Source organism: Tursiops truncatus, chromosome 9 (assembly GCF_011762595.2).
Source record: "Tursiops truncatus isolate mTurTru1 chromosome 9, mTurTru1.mat.Y, whole genome shotgun sequence".
Classification (NCBI taxonomy): domain Eukaryota; kingdom Metazoa; phylum Chordata; class Mammalia; order Artiodactyla; family Delphinidae; genus Tursiops; species Tursiops truncatus.
In genome coordinates, this window is record NC_047042.1 from 75,500,699 (window position 1) to 75,523,879 (window position 23,181).

At 34.3% G+C, this 23,181-nt stretch overlaps 1 long non-coding RNA gene across 6 annotated transcripts in view; it reads right to left on the reverse strand.

The window, feature by feature from the left end:
* Positions 1-23,181, reverse strand: part of LOC109548212 (uncharacterized) — a 118,756-nt gene that overhangs the window by 35,362 nt on the left and 60,213 nt on the right. The window lies entirely within an intron of this gene.

Below are 23,181 nucleotides of genomic sequence, written 5' to 3' on the forward strand. Positions count from 1 at the left end.
GGCTCCAGACGCGCAGGCTCAGTAGTTGTGGCTCACGGGCCTAGTTGCTCCGCGGCATGTGGGATCCTCCCAGACCAGGGCTCGAACCCGTGTCCCCTGCATTAGCAGGCAGATTCTCAACCACTGCGCCACCAGGGAAGCCCCAACCAGCATAACTTGATGGATAATGATATGAATGTCCACAGGCTGTGTCTTATTTTGGTGATGTTTTTCCAGTGCAATGCAACCACATAATAAAATTCTATATGTATGCTGACTAGGAGACTACATGTTATTAAACTCATTTTGAACAGCTGACATCAAGAAAGTCTCAAATGTTCTGACCTGTTTTAAGTAAGTCACAAAGATATTTCTCACCCAATTTCTCAGTTCCTATTATTGTTTTTCTATCTTATTCTTTTGAAAATAATTGACTTTCATGCCTCCTTTCATCTTTTTAAAAGCTGAATGAGAGCCTTTAAAAGAAGCAGACTGGGCAAAAAAAAAGAGAGAGAGAGAGAAAATGCTTCAAAGAAACAGTAAAGCACGATTTGAAACTGTCACAGCACTGGGAGCTGCTGAAAGACAGAAATGTACTCAGGCTTATGGAGAGCTGCCTGCATGGACCATGACTCCTCCAGTAACTCCTTTGGAGACTTATAAGCAGCGATGCATTCACTAAATCACAGCTTTGAACCCCAGTCAAAGAAGTGTCTCTCCTTCAGTGCAGCACTGCCAGTATTTGGCATCCACTTGGCTAGCTTTTGACCCTTTCCTCTAAGACAGACCTCTTATTTATATCACGCACTCCTGTCTTAGCCCTGCTCCTCTCTCTAAAATCACAAACAAAGGAAGGGAAAAAGGAAATATATCAGGATTTTTGATGGGAGGAACCATTCAGTGCTCTCTCCTTCTCTTTGCTCAACTCATACCCAGTCCAAGTCACAACCACAGGATATAGACATGAAATGTTATTAACCACCTGGAAAATATACAGTAGCCATATAAATAAACAGAAGATGAAGTAGATTTGTTTTCATGCCCATAGAGCATGATGTTTTTTATCTACTGATAAGCAACAGGAAGCTGAGCACACAGGGCTTTAAGTAACCACCACTTTATGTTTTGTGAGGCATAACTATGGGCACAGGCACACAGGTGATTCTTCTGTTCCATTGGGCATCAGCTCCTCAGTAATCATATTTTTCTGGCACCTAGATTGATCTGGATGGTCTGAGATGATTTTACTCATCTGTCTGGCAACCTTGGGAAGGAAGGAAAGGCTGAAGGCTGAGCTCAGCTAGACCCCTCTGTGATGTAGTCGTAGGGCCTCTCCAAGTGATCTCCCCAGCCAAGTAGTTGGACATCATCCATGGTGACTCAGACTTCCAAGAGACTAAGATAGTACTTGCTACATGTTTTAGAGCTTAAGCACAGAGTGTCACCCTTATTCATCAAAGCAGTCTTGAGCCAGCCCAGATTCAAGGAAAATAAGAATATACTACAGCTCTCAACAAAAGGGGAATTAAAGAATTTGTGGCATCCTGTTACCATCTCAGGACACCGTATATTTTCAGGGCTTAATAATAATATATGGAATAGTTAGTGTCCTTCAAGTTAGTTCCCCATGTGTGCACTAGGCTCAGTTCAGTGCTTGTTAATGCAGTGCTGCAGGTGACAGACAGGAATTCACATTTCAGTACAGTCACTCTGTACTGTGTGTGTGCACACACATGCAAGCAAGTCTTCCCCCCCCAAATCATCTATGTTACAGAGTAAATTTGAGGCAGCTAGACTGAGTTCCAAAGCATTTTAAAGTGGTATGCAATAACAATCAAAGAAGATCATTTCTCTCTAGGGAACAATATGTCATAAGCACTGTACATTCAGCAGTGGGTGGGTTAATCACATGTTATTTATAAATTATAAATGAAAATCAAATTGCCAGTGGTTGATGAACCCAGGCATAACTTCTCTGAGCTCATCATCTGCTCTATCTTTAGGCAAAGACATTGGTGGTGAAGGCTGCAAAATGAGAGCTAGTAAAGTTGAAAGTGGTAAATCATGATAAAAAGAAGAAAATAGAGTATTCTTGTCTACCTGACTATAATAGAATAGAATTATACAAAGGAAAAAAAGAGGGAGGGAAACGTGAAAGAGAAGGATGAAAGCAAGCGGAGGGGAGGAAAAATACAAAAAGGGAAAAGAGGTAGAGAAGGAAACACTTCTCTAAAGAAGAGGTAGAGAAAGGAAACACTTCTCCTAGATACTTTCTTCATCTCAGATACAAATAATTTGTGTCCTGCCGAGTATCTACCTACACAAAATACACTTTGCTGCCATGACGGCTATCCCCAGATAAATTATTTTAAGCTGCTTATTAACTACTAAAAGGGAAGAATTGCTTTGTTTACTTCATGGCCTTTCAAGTACTTGACATAATGTTAGGAATTGTGTACATATTAAAGCCAGGTTACATGAAAGAAAGATAATTCAATCTAAACATATGCCCAGGTTGGGATATAATGAATGGATCACAGGTATTGGCTTTATTATTACATTAAATGTACTACTTTATATCACCTTTGTAGATATCAAAGTAAAGCAATGAAAAGAATATTAAAGCAATTAGATATTTTGTCTTAATAACTAGATATTTCATCCTAATAACTAGATAAAAGGTCCTTTTCACTTCCTTGATAAAAACTTGCAAACTTGGTTAAGGATATGTCTGAGATGGGAAGGTAAGTATTAGCATATATCTAATGAACATCACACTTATATTTAGAACTAGTCTTTTTTTTCCCACAATGCACAGTTTCCCATATTCATCACAATGCCTATGACATACACAAAGCCATCATTGCCCTGTGGCATAACACTACCCATTACTGTAGCAAAATTGTGACTTGTTTTCAGGCCTCTCTTTTAGGAATCTAGAGTGAGGTTGCCATCTTAAGAAAGGCTATTCTAAGAATCTCAGGTCATTAAAAACAAATCTACACAGATTTGTTTTGGGATTCCAAAGGCATCTTCAGCTGAACATAAAGAACACCTTGTGAGTGTAGATTAAGAAATACATCACCTCTAATTATACATTATTTCTCTTTTATAATGTATCATATAACTATATAAATTTTAGGAACATACACATCAAAATCTTATGCAAACCTAAGAATGTAGCTTGACACGTATTACTGTGAAATTATATGTCTGATAGAAATGATTCCTGGCAAATAGTTATCTTGTTTATATGACCATGATTTTGTACTTGTTTTGTCAGTTTCTGGAATCAATTGTATATAAATATTTTAAATAATCTTCATGTGAAACTATCAAGTTATAAGGGCTTTATATAAACACTATTAAATACTATAGAATTTAACTAGAACCTCTACTTCACGTGTGTGAGTGTGTGTGTGTGTGTGTGTGTGTGTAGTATATGTAGTAATTTCCTTGGAATGCCTCAGGGTTTATTAGTGCTATAATATTATGCACCTTATCAGTGGTTCAAAATGTTTATCCAAGGCAATCTGCATCATATATTTCGAAGAAGAAGAAACAAGAAAGACTATATTTATATAGCACTGTTGTTCTATTAAAGCTATTCCTGGAAGGAAGGGTCTCTACTATTTATTTAGAAATTTATGATTTTTCAATATTTGTTCATTGTTTCAGAGAAAAACAAAAGAAGACAGAAATTTCTTTAACTTATTATACATACTTCTCATAAATGTATCTTCTCCAAAATTCCCTATTATTTGTATATAAGAAATACACTTTATATAGGGTATTTCTGAAACTGTGTGTTTTGGGCATGCTTACCCCTACCAAGCACCAACTTCAACAGAATTATCACTGTATTTAAAGCTTTCCTCAACCAGTTTCAATTGCAGAACATTCTCAATTAAATTTTAGAATAATTAAAATACCTTTTTTTCCTCTAAACTCTAACTCACTATCAAAATTTAAATATGTGGGAGAAAAATGTATGCAGAAATGGCTTGATAGCAAATATGAAAATTAAAGTACTAATATAATAGTTTCAAGATATTTAAAGTAATGCTTAAATTAAGTCCATGCATATATACTTTGGACAGATAAGGTAGTGCATATTTCATATCTGGTGTTATGGTACGTGCTGGAGATTTAATAATTATACATATGCTCTGTACACAGTTTATGAGATTTCCTAAGAGAAAAGATATATCCAAGTTGAATCAAAGTATATTCTTTGGTGACATGAAATATTTCTAATATTATTCTTTAATTCTAAAAGACTAATAGTTTTTGCAGGTTACATCAAGAATCAAAACAAATGGTAAAATTAAATCACTACTCCTCTCAAAGTCAGAAGAGTTTAATTATCACTTAATCGAACATATAATCCACTAATCATTCTACATTATCCTTGACACATAAAAATTCAACTGTTTAATTCAAGAGCAGTCTGTTTCTTTCTTTTTTTTTTTTGGCTACCTATAGGGGAAAGTTCTTACTTAAAATGAACAAAAACCTGCTGGTTGTCATTCCCAGGTTCGTTGGGGAGGGGAGTATAGACAACTTAACTATCTAAATCCTAAATATTTTATTATCTATATCTCTTAAGTATATAATCATTTGCTTTTTATTTTAACATCTTTCTTTCCCACTGGAATACAATTTCCACAAGAGTAAGGATTTTCTTTTGTTGATTGCTGTTTTCCAAACATTTAGAACAGATCTTTCCCACTAAAAGGTGTTCCATAAATAATAGATGAATAGATAAACAGATACAATATCACAAGTATAAAGTAGAATGTGGCAGATGCTGTTGAAGAAGCAGCACATTGCCTTGGGCCATGTGAGTTCACCTGTTGCTACAGACTTTTTCCAACATGCTGACTACATCTGTCTCCCTTCACTGCCTGAGGGCTTTCTCCAGAACCAAGGGAGCTTACTCCCCACCCTCAGATGAATTCTGTAGTGTGGTGGATTTATCACCCTTGAGAGCAATGCTCCACCAACGCAGGATGAGAGTTAGTAGATAAATGCTAGAGTCTACCTTCCCTCGGGCAAAACAATTCTGGGAGTTTTTCCACAATAGTTTTCAGACCTTCCCCACACCCCGGGAGGATTGATTGAGCCTTAGTTGTCCTGAATTAGGAAGAGAACAAATTTGGGAGTCATCAAAATGCTACATTAAAATAACTTGTTCAATACTTAAACAAAAAGTACTAATAGATTTCAGGTATGTTCTGTGCAGCAATGTGTATCATCTTTAGACTTTCTGTCAGTGCCTGTCACCCTGCCATTCCTAAGTGCCCTTTTGGGTTTAAATTGTAGAGAAGAAGGCATCTTATACAAAACATAGAGTTATCATTTCATATTTAACAGTTATCTTTCCCAAAGCTTAAATAATTATATTTCAACACAGTTAAAACAACGAAATCTTTAATCTTGTATATTTCTTATCAACAAGGATTTCCAGACTTTGTGTATAAACATTACAAATATCATTTTGAATATTAGTTGTTTTCAGTGAGTTCAACTATGTTTGATTTTTGAAATATCTCTTCTTGAAAAGATAAACTTTAAAAAAGTGATGTGGAGTAACTCATTTTAACTTAAAATGAGGAACATCAAAACTGACATATGTTTTTGCATATATATAACTTAGTGGTACTTATTGCTATTTGGTGTGTTTATTTTGTGTGATTTTGTAAAATAATGTATAATGAGATCTGTCTTTTCCATTATCAAAAACATATTATTAACTAACCCATGTGATGAAAAGTGAAGAGAGATTCTACATTTGGTGAGAGATTCTATCTTAACATTTCTTTATGTACATGCTACGTAAGAAGGTACTATTAAAATGACTATGCCTTGTTGCTAAATCAAATGACCATAATGGGTTCAAGCCCCATAATACAGTGTCTGAAAAAAACAAAGTCTATTTCTTTTCTGTACTAGTTCTAAAGACAATTCTGTTCTACACGGACATTCGGAGACTCAGATATCTTCCATCATTTTGCAGCCACATCCCGCAAACCATTTTCATGTCTCAAAGCTGTATCACCGTTGGTTCTAATTATTATGTCCTTCTTGAGGACTAAACACAGAAGTAGAAACATCCCTTCTGCTCACATTCCACTGACAATCACTTAGTCATACAGACACACTTCTCCGCAACGGAAGTGAGACATAGAGTTTAACCATGTTACCAGAAAGAAGGGAAGACAATTTTTGGAGGACCACTCACTATTCCCTAAGGAAATGGTTAGGGCTTAGTCGCTTATAAGTATAAAACCATTTCATATAATTAGAATTCTTGAGATTGGTATAAGTTTAAAAGACAATATATATTGTATTCATCCCCACTGGGTTTGCTTAACAAGTGATGTTTGACCAGTTCTTATGAACAAGAATTTTAATTTCTAATATACAACTCAAATCTAGTTTATGACATACTTTAATATAATATTGATGTAAAGTAATCAGTAACCTGTCACATTCAAGGAAGTTTAGAAGCACAGCATCTCATGGAGGCATGTATAACTGCTTGAACATATATTTACTTCAGAATTATTACAGAATCATTCTGATTCATAACCATTGCTAGATTTTTTTTTTGCAAAAGCTGAGATTTAGAAATTGCAATTATTGCACACATTCCTCCCTGGTGATAAAATTAATGGCACTGAGCCCATGCTCAGCAAAGACAGCTTCATTTTTCAGTGAGCTTATGTGTACATTAATAACATAACAAATAAAAATCCCAAATCCTCTCCTATTACTGCTCCTTAGAGAGATGAAAATGCCTAGTAATTTCATCTTTCAACACAGCATAATATAAAGTTGGTGAAATTGATTAGCCAAACAAACAATATTGTTAGAAACATTTACCTGATCTGGATATTATCATAAACTTTAAATATCTATCAGTATAATTATGATTATTATTTAATAATAATTGTCTCAGCCTTTCAGAGTTTCAGAAACAAGCTTCTTTGCACTGTTCTATTATGTGGAGATTGAAAACTATATAAAATTGATGATTTATGTACAAAACCATTAGCATTAATTTTACAAAACAAGGCCAAAATGAGTCAACTTGATAATAGTTTCATCTAGCTTAGTGAAATACGTTTCAATAGTACTTATTTTTGAAAGAAAGTAGGCTAATGGCCAGGACATAAAAATGCAAGGGTATTTATCTAGTTTACTAGGTATGTATGTAGATTTACTAGGTATGTAGATTGTATTATTTAATCATGATTCTGCTTCCTCATGCCATGGTTTAATATGGAAAAAAAATATTTTTCCACTGACTTTTGCCTTGGCCAGGTAATTTTTTTTCCACCAGTAGAAGGTGGATAGAACAGAGTTCGCCAGTACCAAGCAGAGGTTTTCAGAGACGTTTTGTGTTTTCTTTCACCACTCCAGTTTTTCTGTCTTCTACTATGAGAACATGTCTTATATAAGATACACTCCTTCATCCTGGTTCTCAAAGCAAGGAGACATGTGAAGCAGTAGTTCACCCAACTTGCATCCTACATCCAAGTCTAGCAGAGAAGCCCCATAGAGCTCTCAAGAGGAGTCATGACAAATTGTCAAACACGAAAGCAAGATAGAAATGCAAGGCATTGTAAATGTCAGTGTTGTCAGCTGAATGTTATGCATGATTATAACAAAACCAAACTAATACAGAAATTGATACCAGATGTAGAATGCTGCCACAACAAAACATAAAGTATGTGTCACTGACATAACAGGTACACGGTGGTTAGCCATTAGGCGGTTATTACAGACAGACAATTTTCAACCCATGTACAACAATGGAAGTAATTTGACAAAACTGCATCCTGAAATAACTTGGGGTAGAAATGTTCCTAATGAATTTCTGAATGAGGGCACAGAAGTCCCTTGAGCTGAAGTGATGCGTGCACGTTCTGCGCAGAAACCTTAAGAGGCATCACATGTTTCTGTTTACCCCTCTTGCACTCTTCCCTCTTTCAGGAAAACCGCATGTCCCACATGAGAGGTACTCCCTTAGTTTGTGTCCCACAGTGAGGAGGCATGTGGAACAGACTTAATCCTAATACTCACCCTGTGGCCCATCTCAGCAGAATCTAGCAGAGGTAATCTCAGCAAATCCCAGTAAATATATCTAAGTAAAGAAGCAGTCAAAAAATGCATAGCTCTAATGTGCAATTAACAAATGAAAGTTGCCGTAACCCACTGGGTTTCAAGCTTCTTTATTAATCAGCACTATCACAGCAAAACCTGATGAATTATACTAAAATGCGGTCCCTAGTTTACTTGTTTGTCATTATCAGCTTTGTGAACTTAAAGAAAAATAAACAACGTAAGAGTTGTGAGTTTCAATTTTATTCAGGGTCTTGCTGAGGACTGTAGCCAGGGAGACAGCCTCTCAGTAGCTCTGAGAGAACTGCTCTGAAAAGGCAGGGGAGAGGACTGCTGATGTATGGTTTCTGGCTGAGGAATACGTTTATCCAAGCATACACGTATTAGTAAATTAGCATACACGTTCTTAGTAAAAGATTACCACTAGTCACAAAGAACAGGTATCTCAAGTTGGTGCTTTTTAGTGTATGGGAAGATGCAAGTATGTGGGTTCATTAAAATTCTCCCTGAGATACACATCTAACTATTTGTGGGGCCTGTTTTTCTAAAGCACAGAATGCCTCATCCTGTTTGTCATCCTGAATCCCTTTGATGGTGCACTGCGGGTCAGCAACTGCACAGGTTACAACTCAGTCCTTCTTCCTTGCTTACCCCTTAGTCATCACTTTTACTTTATTTTGACCATTTTTTCTTAGAAAGTACATTGTTTCCTGACAGTATTTACTGTTATACAAAAACAACTGCACGTATTTTTTATGGGCAATGCCGTTCAACAGAAATAGAAGTTATTTGCAAGTAGGATGAATTCTACTTTATATGCATCCATTATAGTTCTTAATAGTTTCTTGGTTGAATCTAAAATTTTTCTTAAAGTATAATCTCAAGTGATCTTCAGTGTGCATTAAGTATTCTTGGGTGTTCTAATTGTATGTTTAAATTTCTTTAATGATTTAATGGATAAATTTAAATACTCAATCTTTCCAGTTACGTTCTCAAAAAGATCAGAAACCTGATTTTGTTTACAAAGTTATCATAAATATAAAATAATACACAAGGAAAGCTGAGAAACATGTTATAGTGTAGAGATTTTTTTTCTAAACCTAATTAGATATCCTAGAATATTAAGTAACTTTAGTAAAATCTGTGCAATGAGTAATTTACTTGAAATAATCTAAAAGGTAACCTATATATAAGAAAACAGTTTGGCTTTTTGTTTCTTTGACAAACAATTTAACCTTTATCATTCTTAGTTAGACTGGAAATCTTTGAATGACCTCATGATCATTTTTGGCCACAAGGAAATACAGTGTATTATACATTGTATATAAGAGAACAGATCTACTGTACCACTTTGTAAAGAATCAGAGCACTGCCTCATGCAGTCTTGGACCATAGCAGTACACACAAATCTAGAAAAAAAACAGGTTTACCTTCAACTCAAAACTTACCACCATTATAGAAATTTTATTACACAGATATGACATGACAGGTATATTCAGATAATTAAAATTTCACTTTCACTGACAAAAATGTATTAATTTTGTTACTAGAATATTTTGAAAACAATTTTTTACTTCAATAATATTTTTAAATTTATGAAATGATTGTATTTGTAATCCATTTAAACGTTTATCCTATTATAATTTTGTCTTTATATTGCTGCCCTATATCTTAGAGTGTTTTTGTGTGTGTGTGTGTTACGCGGGCCTCTCAATGTTGTGATGTCTCCCGTTGTGGAGCACAGGCTCCGGACCCGCAGGCTCAGCGGCCATGGCTCATGGGCCCAGCCGCTCCGCGGCATATGGGATCCTCCCGGACCGGGACACGAACCCATGTCCCCTGCATCGGCAGGCGGACTCCCAACCACTGCGCCACCAGGGAAGCCCTAGAGTCTTGATATAGATACATTTTTTTATTTAAGTACTCTTTCACCTAATAGAGGTATGTGTCTGGGATATCACTTTAGATTCCTGTGAGGAAAAAAATTAGTTGCTGGTTTCAATTAGTGGTTGAGCCAATTAAAAAAAAAATTCTGCTAAGTTAGCTGGTGTTTGAATTGCATATATTCTAATATTCTCATTAAAGGCATACATCAATAACTTACCTAGGGATAATATTTTAGCAGGCAGTGTTTAAAAGAGTTTTATGAATTACAAAATCATTCACAAATCATCCTCATCTATAAAAGATTCCTTCAATATTTTTTTGCCTGATTTCAGATTTTATATTAGTAATTACAAGGTTTTAAAACCTATCAGCCATATGCCTCAGTATCTTTCCAAACAAAATATCGTATACTAAGTCACACTTTTCATGATACTTAAAAAGGTAAGTGTTTCAAAAATGAATGTTCTTAGTAGCTATTTTGCAGTATTTTAATCTAAACTTCAGGCTACAAAAAATATTGGTAATAAGGAGATGAAAATATAATAATAGTTCAACTCTTTCTTGTAAAATGATTCCTAAATAACTTATGTATCCGTTTTGAGTAACCTGGTTTTCCTGTAGGTGGTTTTGTTCCTGTATCATCTTTATATTGGATCAATTCCGTAACTCTTCCACTCAGAATATTAGATTTAAATCTCCATCTATTATCACTTGTGCAAAGTGAAAGAAATTCATTTTTGTCTCTATTGCTTCATTTAAATGTGGACAGTAATATCACTCATTTAGTTATTATGAGTAAAATTACTTATACCCAGGAGAGTATGTAGTATATAATTATCATGTAAATGTTTGTGCATTTCCATTTCACTGGGAAATTCTCATTTCACCCATATGTGATCACCAACATTGTTTCCAGAAGTCTTATTAGTAAAAATAATTTTATCTTCATACTTAGCACTGCCTATGAAGAATAGACAAAATATTCTGGTGCTCCATTGTACAAAGCAGACCAGTATATATTTGTATACATATAGGTCACAATTCTCAACACGTATGTATGCAGTTGTATTCTTAGAGAAATGTATATGGATATGTATGTGGGTGTGTGTGTATGGGTATGTGTGTGTGTATGTGTGTGCGTTTATTTATCAACATATTGTGAAAGAGGGAAAAGGATATGCTTTTTAATAGATAAGACAGGCTTTGTTAGAGTACAAATGATAAACAGCAGTAATAATGTGTAGCTTTGATTAATTTTTGAAATGACTTTCCTTCCCAAATGTAAGTGAACAAAATCAAAAATTTTAATTTGTCTATAATTGAAGTTCTGGTTCTTAACAAACGCCCATTTATTGAGCTACAACGGTAAAAACGAGTACCGACACTTTTAGGCCCTGAATCTTTTCTCTGCCCATTGTTTGCCGTGACCCGTGGCTCTGCAGTTTTGGAAACTCCCCTTTATCCACTGTTCTCCTTGACCATATCTGAAGTGAAGATTTTGGAGCATGCCATCCTCAGGACTGTACGGACTTTAAAGCTTACTGCTCATGTAAGACTAGGGGGTCTCAATGATTCCAAAAGTCAAAGGTATTTTTAGTTCAGCCGTATGGTTTCTTTACTAATAAGATGCCTTCACACATTGACTAGGCATTGCATTCACTGCTAACCACACCAGAAGTTCCTTCTTAATTCATGTCTCAAATCTGCATTATTTTTCTGCCACTTTGCTCTCATGTATCCCACCTCAACTTGGTCCTTAAGGTGGTCTCTGCTCCTTTCTCCCTCCCCCCCCCACCCCCTTTCTTTCTTATACATTGTTCATCTAAGATATTTTACCAAAACTTTGGTTCCCATATCCCATTGTTTGGAGTTAGAAACCAGTGGCTTTTCAACCTGGAAGACCCTTTTATCCCTTCATTTCTGACCATAAACTGGCCGGTTTGTTCATGTGTTAAACTATCCCTTAGAACGTGTTTTTTAAATCCATCCCATAGAAGCCAACACACCCTAACAAGGTTTTATGTTCTAAGTCCTGCTTTCTAGACTTTTCCCCTCAAGTGGCTGACGCAGCAAATACATGCGTTTTTCTTTATTACTGCCGGTGACGACTTAGTAAATCTTTTGCAGTTACAAACATGGATTGCCATTTTTTATATCTCCAATATTAGTTTCCTCACTTCTGCCATCCAATGGCTAAGTCGATGCCACATATTTTTGGGTTTTGCTAAGGCAGAACCCTACTTCAAAAAGTCACTTTCTGTATTAGTTAGGAAACTAACTTTCTATATTAGTTAGGAACTGTATTTAAGAATGAGAAAGAAAAACTATTCATCAAATAACCTTTATCCTAGAATTTTAATGACATCAAAAAGAATGTTCAAGAAACCAGTTACTTTATGGTAAATGTGTAGAAAACTCAAAATATGAAGTCGGCTTGAGAAGTAATAATGAAATACAATGAAGGTGACATCCCCCCCAAGGAAAAGAAAAATACAATATAAATCATCTCTTAAAATACTTCCACTGCATTTTTAAAAATTGTGAATTAGGGGTTATGTTTACCTAACTAATCTTCCTCCAGATATCAAGGAAACAGAAAAAAAAAAAACCTTCAAATAGAACAAAGAAATCGTTTCTTTACTGCTGAGCCAACATCTTCGTATACAATCCTGACTTTTTAGATGAATAATAAATAACAAATAAGTTGTTTAGAAATGGCTAATGATACCCTTCCCTCCGAATCAAATAAGGATAAAAACATTAGCTATAGAACAGAAGTTGTATATGTAACAAGGGATTAATTAAAGACACCCACAGCGTTTTATTCAAGGGTGGAGAGAGAGGCAAGTTTGAGTGAAGATTTCCTAAATATAAACAGAGGGGAAAAAGGAAATTATTTTGTTAAAGAAATAAGCTTCAAGAAATTGATTTCTTCTAATGATAATAGATAGAAATGTTCTCAGGAAAGCAAGTTCAAAAGGTAAATGAGTCCAGGAAATCTCAGTGCCACTTTCAGGAATTATTCCAGCTGTATTTTCTACATGTATGTAGAGAATAGGAAAAAGAACAAAAACCGTCTAAACTCAGAGCTACATAATAATGTGAAATTTAAATCTGCTAACATGGAAATAGAAGAACAATCAGGATAAAGGTACTTCAAAGATATACTTCTAGAATACAAAATAGAGGGACAGGGCTTCCCTGGTGGTGCAGTGGTTGAGAGTCCGCCTGCCGATGCAGGGGACACGGGTTTGTGCCCCGGTCCGGGAGGATCCCACATGCCGTGGAGCGGCTAGGCCCGTGAGCCATGGCCGCTGAGCCTGCGCGTCCGGAGCCTGTGCTCCACAACGGGAGAGGCCACAACAGTGAGAGGCCCGCGTACCGCAAAAAAAAAAAATAGAGGGACATCTTTAAGATATATTTTGCATTTATGAAGAGAGAAAATAAAGCATCAATAATTTATGTGGCAGTAAATGGAATAGATGAGATACTAATGATAGTAATTAATGTGTAGAATTCTTTTTAATGTTTTATTTATATATTTTATCTATTTTTCCATTGGTAACAGTAATACCTAAGATATGGAAAAACTAAACCTCTACCTTAACCCTGCCCCTGGCTTCTCGTCATCCTTTCAGAGGCAGTCACTGTTGTCAGTCCTTGTTTGTGCTTTCAAAGATAGTCTCAAAGATATTTTAGGTATATATTAGCATATATCATATACAGTTATCCACATATGCATATTTAGTTAGAAATATATCTTGAAATTTTTATATAAGTAGATATGTAGCTTCTGTATTCTTAATAGCTACATATGTAGGCATATATATGCACACCTGTGTGTAGCTGTACTATAATTAGTTATTGTCAGCCTTATAATAAATCAAATAATACAATTGCTGTGTCAGAGAACATGTGAAATCTTAATTTTAATAAATATTTCTGTCTTAGAGTTGAACTCCAAAATATCAAAGTACAACAGTGCCTGTTGTCTCACTTTCACTCAGAGTATGTTATCAGAATGTGATTGTGCCTAAAGAAACTGTGAAAAATAGCATCTCATGATTTTAATATTTATTTTATGAGATCAAATATTCATATATTTGAAAGCTATTTATATTGACTTTCAGTTGAATTATCTGTCTACGTCCTTTGTGTTTTCATAATGTTACTGGATATATCATGTTGACTTTTCAAGTGTATTTAAAAATTAAAGAACTGGGGACTTCCCTGGTGGTCCAGTGGTTGGGACTTTGCCTTCCAATGCAGGGGGTGTGTGTTCGATCCCTGGTCGGGGAGCTAGGATCCCACATGCCTTGCAACCAAGGGACTAGGGCATAAACAGAAGCAGTATTGGAAAAAATACAATAAAGACATAAAAAAGAAGTGGTCCATATCAAAAAAGAAAATCTTTAAGAATTAGAGAACTTAGCCCTTTTTATGTGATATAAGTTGCAAATATATTCCCATTCTTCCACTTGTCATTTTATGTATTTCTTCTTCATGCATATATTTTAAATGCATTTGAAATCATCAATTTTATGATGTCTAAATATTGTGTCAGATTTATTCACTCCAATATTATTATAAAATTATCCAATATTTTTGAAACTTTTATGTTTCAATTTCTCATGTTTTAGTTTCAGATTCATGTAGAAATTTGAAATGTATAATGTGGTAGAAAAGGATGGAACTTTGCATTTTTATGATGACAATCTGTTGTCCCAGTTGTCCCAACATCATGAATTGCATAATTTTAACCTACTGATATAATACATTAAACTCAAATGTGTATTTTTTCTAGACTTTCTAGTCTATCTATTTATTCAGCCATATAGCACTTTTTAAATAATTTCAGTATCTATTTTATTTCAAACTTTGGTAAGCCCACATAATTCTTATTTGTTTTGAAGTTTATTTACTAGCTTATGTTTTTTTTAAGTTTCTAAATCCAAAAAATTTTGTGTATTTTATTAAACCCTTAAAAAATTTACATGTAAACTTAGGAAAAATTAAACTCTTTAGGATGTTTAATAGTCCTGTCAAGAAATGTGGGATGTTTTTCTGTTTGTTTACATAATTTGTGTCCCAGGATATCATATAATGTTGTTTCTGTAGTTGAGATAATTGTAGATTCATTGAAGAGTATAATACCTTAATACATTGTTGGATTTTATTTGCCATATTTTGTTGAGAGTATCTGCATCTCTATTAAAGATAGATTGATCTGTAGTTTTCTTTTTTGTAGTGAATTTATCTGCATAGGTTTTTTGTTTTGTTTTGTTTTTGCGGTACGTGGGCCTCTCACTGTCGCGGCTTCTCCCGTTGCGGAGCACAGGCTCCGGACACGCAGGCTCCGCGGCCATGGCTCACGGGCCCAGCCGCTCCGCAGCATGTGGGATCCTCCTGGACCGGGGCACGAACCCGTGTCCCCTGCATCGGCAAGCGGACTCTCAACCACTGCGCCACCAGGGAAGCCCTGCATAGGTATTACTGAATCAAATTATTTAGTAGATATAGGTCTAGTCATATCATTGATTTCTCCTTGTGTGAGATTTGGGAGTCTGTGCTTTTTAATTAATCGTTCTATTTCATCTAAGTTATTAAATTTGTAGGCATGGAGCTGTCTGTATTATTCTGTTATAATCCTTTTATAAGATTATAGTTTCATGGGGTCAGAAGTGATGACCCTCTCTCATTTCTGATGTTAGTCATTTGTGTCTTCTCTTCTGTTTCCTTGGTTAGACCAGCTGTGAGTTTTTCAATTTTATTCACCTTTTCAAAGAACTAGCTTTTGGTGGTGTTGATTTTCTCCACTGTTTTCTTGCTTTCAATTTCATGTGTTCTGCAGTATTTATTATGTCTTTCTGCTTGCTTTAGACTTAAAATTGCTCTTATTGCTCTAATTTCCTGAAGTGGAAATGTAGATTATTGATTTTGGCTCTTTCTTCTTTTCTCACATATGCATTCAATAATATAACTTTCCCTCTAAACACTGCTTTTGCTGCATCCCACAAATGTTTATAAGTTGTATTTATATTTCCATTACATTCAAAATGTTTTTCTCTTGAGAATTTGAGTCATGTATTATATTAAAATTGTGTTGTTTAATGTCTAAATATTTGAGGATTTCTCAGCTGTTATTTGTTTCTAGGTTAAATCCATGTGTTCTGAGAACATGCTTTGTATGATTTCTATTCTTTTATATTCATCAAGCTATCTTTTGTGGTGCAGAAGGTGGTCTCTCCTGGCAAATGTTCCATGTGAACTTGAGAATAATGTGTACTTTGCTATTTGTTGGGTCATGCTTTCCATAAGTGTTATTTTCAGATAGCAGAAATTTTCTGTATGAGTGAGTTTCTTTATTCTTTGCTTTCCTCAAGCCAACCAAGAGCAGCGACTGTCTGGCTGCTCCCCTACAGTCTGTTTCATCACCCCTGCATTTCTGCCTCACTGAGATATTGCTTCCTTCAAAATTCCTTGTCTGTGTAATTCCTCAGTAAACATCATCTCCTTTGCTTATCTTTAGAATCACCCCAGACCATGCACTGATATAGCTATTGTTTCAAATAATACATGGTAGGTTTTTCAGAGAAGGCATACTCCACTTTTCAGAATATGGAGGATCCTGTTGGCTACAGGATTGCCCTACATCCACAGTGGTAAGTAGATCAATACACTGTGGTTAGTCAGATATTTCAGAGTTTTGTCAGGCAAGGCCACTTATTTACATGAGAATCACTTGATATTACTCTAATAAGAGTAATTTTCTAAAAAGCATTCTAAAGTAAAAATTCTTGAAAAAATTATATTTTTAATAAATAGCCTAACTAGGTGCTAAATATATAAAAGTTTGGGGAAAATGTGTTGATAAACTGCAGGGGGCAGAATAAGTAATCAGAAAAAGAATTTATTCAAAATTAAGTAAGCACTTTGTAATAATATGCTAATTATAAAACCAATATTTGAAATCACCCATTGTATGTTTTGTATGAAATGTTTGTTATAATGAGTGTAATTTAAAAGAAATGGAGACACTGATGCGGTAATGGAGCTGAAATAATCTCAGTTTTCTTTCTCTTAAGCAAATGTGCTCAACAGTCATTTGCAATATGCATATCAACCTCTTGTAGGCCAGAACTGTGATAGAAAACTATAACTGTGGTAGAAATTCAAGCAGTTGGTTGAAAACAGTTATCTTTAATATTTACATAATTGTCTGGTACTGAAGTGTATGTTTTAAATGAGTGTTATTTACTTAATCTATAAAAAGTCATCTAATTCCACCATAGATTTTCCTTATGTCAAAGCCTGTTAGAGTCTTCCCAGTGAAATATTAAACCCTTAGGTTATAAAACTTACAAATGAGCCATTACTGTCTATTAGGTCAGTACAGGTGCTCTGTATGGGCCATCTCTTGGTTAAAACGGCTTATAATATTTCAGAGATAAAAATATCAGCCTGTATTACAATGATTTACTATAAAAGATGCCAAAAAACTGAAATACGTAACGTTTTCCAAAAAAAACTTGAGATGTTTGAAAAAAATTTAATTTCTAAACATTTTTTTTAAATATTTCAAAAAATTATGCGGCTGTAAATTTTTTAGAAAAGTATATATTTATAGATTATTCAAATGCTATTCTAATTTATTCCCAGTTATGTGGGAATAAAACTGGAGGAATTATCCTAATTTATTCCCGAGGCTGGAGGAACGAGACCAGAGAAGAAGATGGAAAATTAGCAGTGTTGGGAAGAGGGAAAAGCACAGAACTTAGCATCCAGAGATCTGTATTGCAATCTGAGCTCTGACACTAACTAGCTCTGTTATCCTGGAGAGTCGTTGTACTCATTGTGTCTTCATTCTTACTGGCTCTAAAATAAGGAGCTTAGAGTGTAATTTCTAAGGACAATCTCTGGGTTAATTAAGTTCTCGATTATAAGTATTCAATACCTTATTTTTTTAAAGTTGAATTTCAAAATCAAATGTAATTTTTAATAAAACAAGTACTTAAAGTACTTGAGTACTTAAAATGCTTAAATCTAGTAGAGTCTCAAACTTTAGTTAATAATAATGGGTCTATATTGTTTCACTAATTATGATAAATATATGGTACTATATAAGATGTTAACTGGGCACAGGGCATATGGAAATAGTACTATCTTCAAAACTTTCCTGTAAATCTATTCTAAAATTAATTTTTTTTCTAGATGAAAAAATTCTTGTTAGCCTAGCTAGTTTATCGATTTTATTGAAATTTTCAAAGAGCTAGCTTTAGGGTTTGTTAATGTTTTCTATTTTATTTTACATTTCATTGATTTCTACTCTGATTTTTATTGCTGCTTTTCTTCTACTTGCTTTAGGCTTAAAATATTCCTATTTCTCTAACCTCCTAAGGTGATAGCTTACATTATTGATTTTAGATCAACCTTCTTTTCCAATATATTCATTTCATCCTATAAAATTCCTTTTAACCACTCCTCTTGCTGCATCCCACACATTTTTATACATTGTATTTTCACATTCACATACTTCAGAATATTTTATATTATACCTTTTTTGTCTCATATATTACTAGTAGTATATTGATTAATTCCCAGTTAGAGATTTTCCAGTTATCCTTCTGTTTTTTAGCTCTAGTTTAATTCCATTTTGTCCTGAGAACATCATTTTTATAATTTCTATTTTAAAATTTGTTTAAGTATGTTTTATGACTCTGATCGTAGTAAATCTTAATGAATACATGTGAACTTGAAAATAATGTGAATATTGTATATTCTGCTATTGTTGGATGGAGCATTCTATAAATGTCACTTAGAACAAATACATTTATATTACTGTTCAGGTCAACTATATCCTACTGATTTTCTTTTCTGTTTGCCCTATCAGTTCCCAAATGAAAGGTGCTGAAGTCTCCAACTAAAATAGTAGATTTGCCTATTTTCTTTTTAATTCTGTCAGTTTTTCTTTCTCATACATTTTACACTCTATTTTTGAGTGCATCTACATTTTGGGTTGTTTATTTTCTTGAAGGAGTGAGCCCTTGATTATTTAACACATCCCTTTAACCCGATAATCTTTCTTATTCATAGTGGGCTTTATCTGACATTAGCTAATTCAGATTTAATTTTGATTACTGTTAGTATATTTTTCTCCATCCCCTTGCTGTCCTTATGTCTGTTTCTTTGTATTGAAAGTGAGTTACTTTTAGACAAGATACAGTTGGACCTTTGTGTTTATTTTAATCATTTAGACCATTTGTATTTAAAGTAATTATTGCTATAGTTGGATAAATATGACACATGTATAACTGTTTTCTATTTGTCATATTTGTTCTTTGTTTCATTTGTTCCTTTGCCTTTTCTGCTTTTTTTTCATTGAGCGTTTTATAAGATTGTCTCTCTCACTACATCAATTACACTGCTTTTTTAAAAATTTTAGTAGTTGCTCTAGAATTTTCAATACAAATTTTTAACTGTTTTAAGTCCACCTTCAATTAACATTATACTGCTTTATATGTAGTACAGATACTTAAAATAGAGAATTCCCAATTCTTTCCTCTCATTCCTTGTAACATCACTGTCATTTTACTTATCCATATGATATAATCCCCAAAACATTGTTACTGATATTAAAGTAAGCATGTACCTTTAAGATCAATTCATAATAAAAGACGTTATTTTACCTTTATTTACTCCTTCTTTGTTTTCTTTCACTTTATATTGATCCAAGTTTCTGATCTATCTTTTCTTTCTGCTTGGAGAACTTCTAAGATTTGCAGGGCAAGTCTGTTTAGCAATAAATTCCCTCAGTTTTTGTTTTTATGAGAAAAATATTTCTTCATTTTTGAAGGATGGTTTCAATAGATGTGGGCATTTTTCAAATCTATATATATATATATATCTATAAATATATTTACTCCATTCTATTCTCTCTCTTACAGTTTCTGACAAGAAATCCACTGTAATGTTAAATTTGTTCATAAATAGGTAAGATGATTTTTTTCTTAGGCTTATTTTAACATTTATCTTTGCAGTTTGAAAATAATATTTTTAGCTGTAGTGAGGTTTTGGGGGGTTTTGTTTTTTGGTTATTGTTTGTTCATGTTGTTTCAGTGTTGTTCTGTTTAGTGTTGTCTGAGCTTTTTGGTTCTGTGGTTCAATGTCTATCATCAGTTTTGGAAACTTCTCTGCCATTATTACTTCAAATATTCTTCTGATCCTTTCTCTCTTCTCTACTCTAGCATTCATTACACATTTTACACTTTTGAAATTGTCCCAAAGTTCTTGGATATTCTATTCTCTTTCCTCATTCTTTGTGTGTGTTTCACTTTGTTGTGTTATAAGGTGTGAGGAGAGTGAGCATTCTCTAATCTTCCAACTTAAATCTCCTTATTTTTTAGGGGTGTGACCTTCACATGTGTTTCTCCAGTGGTATAGTTTTTCTTCCTCTGCTGCCTACAGCATTCCAGAACAGTTTTTCACCCCTCTTAGTTAAAACAGGAGGCTATATGGGGCTGAGATTAGGCTCAGAACTAAAGTTCTTTCCCCTGGAGAGTATACCTTTATTATGGTGAAGGTCTGGACATACTGCATTTTGTTACTCCTATCTTCTCCCTACCAGAGCCATGAAGCATCTTTCTTGGATCCTCACTGTGAGAAATTGGTGGGATTTCTAGAGATATTGGAGTCTCCCAAGACTATGATCCTGAGGACTTTCTCATTCTTGCACTAGTCACATTCAGCAATCCATCAAAATTATTTGGTAAGTGTTCCTACCACTTTAGGGCTCCAGTGCCATCTACTCCAGGTAAGCAGATCCCAGTTGTTAGAGCTCTCTGGCTACACCTGTTTCTAAAGATTTGGGCTATGCAACCTCAGTTCTGAGATGTGTCTTAAAAATCATTCAATTTCTGTTTTTCTAGCTTTTTTTGATGTAAGGATAGTGTAATGATTTCCAAGCTTTTTACATGTAAGAAATGAGATGTAAAGTGTAATTAAGTGCTTTTAAGCATAAAATTCTTAACTAGTGGTTCCCAGATGCCTGGTTTATTTTTCTTTTATTGAAATGGCTGTGTAAGCACCATTCAGGAAATTCTTAGAAAAACAGATCCCTAGAGATTTTGTTTCAGCAGTTTTTGGGATCCAGACACCAGTATTATTAAAAACTACACTTAGTGATTCTTCTGTACAACCAGGTTATAGAAACTAATGTTCTCAAAAATAAAGGTTATTTTTGGCTAGAGCTATCAATTCATTATTCTCTGTTTTTCACCTCTTTTAAATGTCTGACCTACAGCTTAACTTATTTTAAAGCAGTTACTATGATCTTACATAGTCTATTTACCATTTTCCTTCAAGAATCTGGTCCCACAAAATACAATAATCAAACTGTTGGTTATCATCAATATGTCTCAAACTTGATTGGAATCAAGGTATCCATTAAAATTCTAGACAGCCCTCAAAAGATGATACATGGAAGTATTAATCAGTTTCCTTAAATGATAGAGCAGTCCATTCAAATCATTGACAGGAAGGGAATACCCAAAGACACATTTAAACTTTTGTAGTAGAAAATGATTAAAATTAGGAAGATATAATTGCGGGGCTGGAAAATTTTATATGTAAAGTGAAGTTGGGGACCATGTTTAATGTTCTATTAATAAAAGAATTAATTCAGATCCAAGAACACCCTTGACCTGTCACTACATAGTGCAAAACTAAACAAATAGAGCACTGGAGTGTTTGATGAAAAATTTATTATCTCAAAATCAAGGCTCATAATTTTGATGCAAGTTTTATTTATTGCTATAAGCAATATGTGTATATTTATGTATATGTTGACATATTCTCTCACAAGATTAAAGTTATGGAAGATTTGGAGAGACTGAGAGAACTAGAAAGCCATGTATGTGCAAAGTCTAGATTTTTAATGGAAAAGATTAACCTGGAGGGTGCTGTTCCTTTGAGCCCTGAAGGTTTTAGTCCTGCAGAGCATGTTATCTCTCCCAAAACTTTGATATGGATAAGGAAAAATTTTAAATCAAAGTTCTGTGCTACTAAAATACTAATACTCCAAGTTTCAGAAGCCTGAGCAAGAGATGTCACTCGGCCACAATCTATTAAAAAACTTAGCCAGTAACTTATTATTCCAAATAAGGATATAATGGTAGCAGCCTTAACTAAAACATTTAGAGACTTATGCCCTATACAGAGTGCCTAAAACATAAGCAAAGTGTACTGGTGCTAATACATTGAACTATTTCCTAGTCAATATTCCTCAAATTAGGTAGTTAAGATACAACACAGCCAAGTGTCAAAAATAGCAAAATAACAGTAGTTTCTCCTTCTCCAAATTTCAGTTCAAATTTTTCACTTCTCATTGATCTTTGACGCCCCCGCCACCCACCCAAATTAAATGTATTTTGCCATTGGAGGAGAAATGATATAGCAGGCTTTGTGTGGTTTGCCTCCTACCAATTACAGTATTAACCGTGAAAGTAAAATACACTGTGAATCCAGTAGCTTGCTTATGATTGTAAACTAACTGCATTGAGAAGATGCTTCACTTGGTCCCGAAAGGTGAGTACAAGTTCATTTAAAGTCAGCTTAGTTAGCAAGTTGTCTTCATGGTATATAATAAGATTTCTGGTACCCTGGATAAGAATAAGGAGATAAAACTTAAATCATAGTACATGATACTTGAAAACATTTTTTCTCTCACCTAATTTAAGATTCATAACTAAAGCCAGGCTATGATTTTATTCTGACATTTCATCTGTTTAGCATAAGGAAGTCATCATGACCTCAGAATCTGAGCCAGCCACAGTCATCCAGCAATCTAATTTTATACACAGTAGGCTGGAATACTTTTCATCATTCTGGAAATGTTCTGGTTCATCTAGGAAACACTGGTTCTTGTATTTTTATTTTCTTAAATAGATAATCTTAGTCTGCATGATCACTGCTACTCCATTAAGTTCATTTAATGGTTTTTAAAATGTAGATTTTTAAAAATCTTGTTAATGAGAATAATCCTCTTTAGGTATTTTGACAGATGCTTGGTAACAACTGTCTGTAGTGCAATTTATCCTGAGATATTTGCTTCTTGAAGTTTTCCTGATTAAGTGAATCAGAAGTACATAGAATGAAATTTATACTCCTCTCAGTTCCATATTGATCAGC